Here is a 5,550-nt window from a genome sequence, read left to right as displayed (position 1 = left end):
AAAGTCTGCATTTCAGGATGCACATATTTCTGGCTGATTAAGTAAAATGAAATGCAATCATTCCACTATTACTCCAGATATAATTTACATATTTTGTAATATCACAAGGCAAAAACTCAGTATCTATTGCTCGTTTGACTTTGTTGATTGGCAGCATGAAAGATTTGGATAGACTCTTGGGGAACTTGGGGAACTTCCACTTACACTCAGGGAAGATATAGGACTGTTAGTTGTCACCTGTAACATATAAAGTCAACAAAACAGAACAGGGAAGCATCTGTGAGAATGACATTAACACTAAACCTAGGACAAAACATATATTTATAATATATATTATACAGTACCAGTGAAACGTTTGGACACACCTACTCATTCAAGGGTATTTCTTTTGTTTACATTTTTCACGTAGGAGAATAATAGTGATGAAAACCAAAGAAATAGTAAAGCAGATTAAAATACACATATATTGTAAATTCTTCAAAGTAACCACAGTTACAAGAAATTCTTCCCTACTAAGCCAAGCCTTCAGCTGAGCATTTTTCCTGGAATCCTTTGCTATATTGAACATGAAGGATTCTTCCAAGAACCTCTCAACTAACCAAAGGTTCAAATACAAACCATTAACAAGCAATGGTTTCATGAAAGAGTACAGAGGTTTCTTGAGGATGTCCAAAATTCCTGGAGTGACCACTAATTCTAAGAATGTACTATAGCAGAGCAGATGAAGTGACTATGCAACTGGGCTTCATCCTCAATGAGCTGGAACAATAAAAATGATATATTCAGACTAAAGCAAATGATAGACCAAATCCATGTGTATTATTTTGGAATCACTTAAGCTAATTATTAACAAAATTAAAAAACGACTAACACAAATTTTACAGGACTGAAAATTCTATATTAGTACACTTAAAATATAATCATAATTAATTCAAACATATCAGTGATAATATGAAATCCTGAATATATCTGAAATAAATTAGGATTATATTATGTGTAGTAAAGTAAAAATATTTAGCATTTTTACACTTGAATCATTAAGGACATGACTACAAATGTATTCATCAACCCAAATCATATTTCATAAGTGTATTCATCAGCTTCAATTAGAACAAGACTTTCTCAACAGGATTTCTTTGGGAACCACCCTAACATCCATCCCAGACAGGAAATGTATGTCCATGTTGCCCTATTTTTATTCTGCTGGCGGTTAGTTCTGTGGAGGAATGGGTGAGTATTCTCGTTTTCTGCTAGTAAGGTGGAAGCAGTATTATTTTTAGGCGTTTTGCAGACCTAGATTTTGTTAATTAGTGTTCTGCTATATCTACTGTAGAATATGCATAGTATTTAGGACCGTGGTTCCCAACCTAGTGGGTGTGCCCGAACTATGGGGCCCATTGTTTCACAGTGTTGAAAATTCCTAACCACCTGTATAATATGTATCATACACTTCAAACAAAGACACATACACCAGCAGAAACAATGGGCTTCTCCACTGTATCTAAACCAAAAACAGATTTAATATATGGGTCATTTAGATATGGAGCCATGTCATTGTGGTATACTCTGCCACAGAAGGTTACACAAGCAGAAATCAAGTTTATATAAAAAATATATACATATTAAAAAACATTGTGTCCCCTTATACTCTAAAGCTAAGGTTCTAATTCAACTGTACTGTGAGAATAGGAATATCTACATGTTTTTTCTTTGTCTTGCCGAAATACATTTCTGCATATTACTCCTCTGTCTTGTCTGTATTTGGACTCCAGGGAGAGTAGCTGCTGCATGTGCAATAGCTAATGGGGATCCCATTGAACTAAAAGTCTGTGAGACAACAGACATATGGTTATTTATGTGCTCTCAGGGCATCTGCCAAAATATTTAAGACCTTTTTTTGTGTTTCAGAGTCATGGACATTACTGTCTAAGAGCTGCATTTTATACTGTAATGTCCCAAATGCAAGAACGGAGTGTGGTAAGAGTACTTTTTGGTTTCCGCCCCATCATCTTGGAACTTTGAAGAAGGATCTGAAATTAGAATTATTTTTTTTGATTGTTGGTTTTAGATCACAAATTGAAAGGCAACAGAATAGACATTGCACGTTTTTAAACTCGATCCATTTAAGCTCTTAATGTTGTTTTTCTGTTTTGTTTTGTCTTGGCTTCATTATGGATGATCCATCAAATTAACAAAATCTAACTAATGGTGTATTTTGCATTTTCAAATGTGAAACAGGATCCCCTGGGCGACAATGGGTCCCCTGGTTTAGAATGAAGAAAAAGAGTGGTAGATCGGTTGGTAGACCAACATACTCTACAAGGAGAAAATAAAACAGACATGATGGAAACACATCTTCGGTTCCATGAAGCACTGTAGTGGCAAGACCAGAGACAGGAAGAATGGCAGCCCAGTCACTGTGGAAACTGGGGGTGGAAACCAAATATATTGCAGACATGAAGACACATATTCTGACCTGTGTGTACGTGTGATTCCCGCCAACTCGTGTGTGGGATGATGTGTCAGAAAAAACAATGACCTAAGATGCTTGTCTACCTCATACTATTACAGTACATTGGCGACCTTCACAATAATGGTCATGTTGCTTTTGCATGAACATTTCCATATCTTTTTTCCAAAACGGAGGATAAACAGTATTCAAAAACGCGCTTTTAGTTTTCAAGGCGCCTAGGCTAGAGCCATTTAATTAAACTACTTTCTGAGAACACTAACTGAAAGGTTAGAAACACATTGTTTGGGTTTTGATATCTGTTCATTGCTGAATTAGATAACTTCTGGGGGCCCATGAGTGGTGCGGCCAGACTGACAAGGCCCAGTGGTCCGGCACAGATTTAGGCAGTTAGGTTTAGAGCAAACCATGGTGGACAGATGGTTGCGGGACAGTGCTTGTTACAGTGTGAGTGGTGCAAGTGCGTAAAGGTGAGGCAAAAAAGGCGAGGCGGAGCGTCGGAGAGAAGGGAGAGCCGCTGTGCCACGCCGAGCAGACGTTACAGTACCCACCCCCCCAGCCATACGCAACTCCAGATGTTACTACCTGCCGGATCCCCGGGCGACCCAGAGGTTCGAGGAGCAGGCCGATCTGGATGCAGAGCCGGATCCCCCCAGCGGACCAGGAACCACCGACCTGAGGAGAGAGACATGGAAGGTGGGTGAGATGTTGTTATATTGAGGGGTGAGTTGCAGGGTGTAGGAAACATAATTTACCTTCCGAAGGACATGGAACGGCCGTTGGCTGGGGGGACATGTTGGCTGGGAGAGCGCACATGACGGTCAGGCTGGCCTTCCAGCACCTCGTCAACCATCCCAGGATCTTCCACTTGCTCCACGAGATGGTAGGGTCGTGCCGTTGGAGCCATGGAAGACCCAGGATGATGGGGTGTATGGATGACGACATCACCAGCAACTCCATTGACGATTGAATGGTGAGCGTGATAGTCACGTGGGTTATGGAGCCGGAACACTCAGGACGATCGTCTAAAGATTGAATGTGATAGGGCGAGTCATGTGGGTTATGGAGCCGGACCACTCAGGACGATTGTCTAAAGATTGAATGTGATAGGGCGAGTCACGTGGGTTATGGAGCCGGAACACTCTGGACGATCGTCTAAAGATTGAATGTGATAGGGCAAGTCACGTGGGTTATGGAGCCGGACCACTCAGGACGATTGTCTAAAGATTAAATGTGATAGGGCGAGTCACGTGGGTTATGGAGCCGGACCCCTCAGAACGATCGTCTAAAGATTGAATGTGATAGGCCGAGTCACGTGGGTTATGGAGCCGGACCCCTCAGGACGATTGTCTAAAGATTGAATGTGATAAGGCGAGTCACGTGGGTTATGGAGCCGGACCCCACAGGACGATCAAACGGCACAATGTCAACTGTAGCGCCGTGACCAGGGACCGCAGCCTGGAGTCATTCAACAATCAACAACTGGACAATAGAAAGGGCTGGTGGTATTGCAGAACCTACTGTGCCCAACTGTATTGTTTGGGTAATCAAGCCCTCTCTGCCCCTCATGTGGGCCAAACAGCATTCCTTTCTGAAGCCCCATTTCCCTGCAGAACAGGCAAAGCCCCTGACAACAGCGTTTTCTCTCCTCTGTTGGGTTTCTGGTGATTCCCAGCTCCATGGGCTCTGGTTCCGGCTCCATCTGAGTGGGTAGGAGATAGGAATGGCGTGCTAGACAGTCACGGGCCCGGAGATGCCCTTCGATGGCAATAGCCCGGGAGAAGAAGGCGTCTGCTTACGCACGCTGGCTCTATCTGGACCTCTGCCTGCAAACCCTTGTGGAAGGTGGTCCTCAGAGCCGGGTTGTTCCATCCTCTGGACGCCACCACCGTCCGGATCCTCAGGGCATATTCCAAGGCCGAGCTGTTCCCCTGCTTCAAGTGCAAAAGTCGTTCGCACCCATTCCTACCCTCAGCAGGGTGGTCAAAAACGGCACAGAATTGCACCATGAACCTGGAGAACACCCTCAGCTCCCCATTCGAGGGCGTGCTCAGTGAGAAGGGAGGTCACCTTCTCATTGTTGGAGACAGGCTGGTCCCCGAAATACAATTTGCATTGCAGAATGTTTGAGGGAGAAAAATATGTATTTCTCAGTAGCCCATGTGGTGCAGTGGAGTAAACAACACATATATACACTCACCTAAAGGATTATTAGGAACACCTGTTCAATTTCTCATTAATGCAATTATCTAATCAACCAATCACATGGCAGTTGCTTCAATGCATTTAGGGGTGTGGTCTGCTCAGTTACTGGGATTTTCACGCACAACCATTCCTAGGGTTTACAAAGAATGGTGTGAAAAGGGAAAAACATCCAGTATGCGGCAGTCCTGTGGGCGAAAATGCCTTGTTGATGCTAGAGGTCAGAGGAGAATAGGCTGACTGATTCAAGCTGATAGAAGAGCAACTTTGACTGAAATAACCACTCATTACAACTGAGGTATGCAGCAAAGCATTTGTGAAGCCACAACACGCACAACCTTGAGGCGGATGGGCTACATAAGTAGAAGACCCCACCGGGTACCACTCATCTCCACTACAAATAGGAAAAAGAGGCTACAATTTGCACAAGCTCACCAAAATTGGACAGTTGAAGACTGGAAGAATGTTGCCTGGTCTGATGAGTCTCGATTTCTGTTGAGACATTCAGATGGTAGAGTCAGAATTTGGCTTAAACAGAATGAGAACATGGATCCATCATGCCTTGTTACCACTGTGCAGGCTGGTGGTGGTGGTGTAATGGTGTGGGGGATGTTTTCTTGGCACACTTTAGGCCCCTTAGTGCCAATTGGGCATCGTTTAAATGTCATGGCCTACCTGAGCATTCTTTCTGACCATGTCCATCCCTTTATGACCACCACGTACCCATCCTCTACTTCCAGCAGGATAATGCACCATGTCACAAAGCTCGAATCATTTCAAATTGGTTTCTTGAACATGACAATGAGTTCACTAAACTGAAATGGCCCCCACAGTCACCAGATCTCAACCCAATAGAGCATCTTTGGGATGTGGTGGAA

This window comes from Esox lucius, chromosome 14 (genome assembly GCF_011004845.1).
Source record: "Esox lucius isolate fEsoLuc1 chromosome 14, fEsoLuc1.pri, whole genome shotgun sequence".
NCBI lineage: Eukaryota > Metazoa > Chordata > Actinopteri > Esociformes > Esocidae > Esox > Esox lucius.
Note: the sequence above shows the minus strand (reverse complement) of the source record.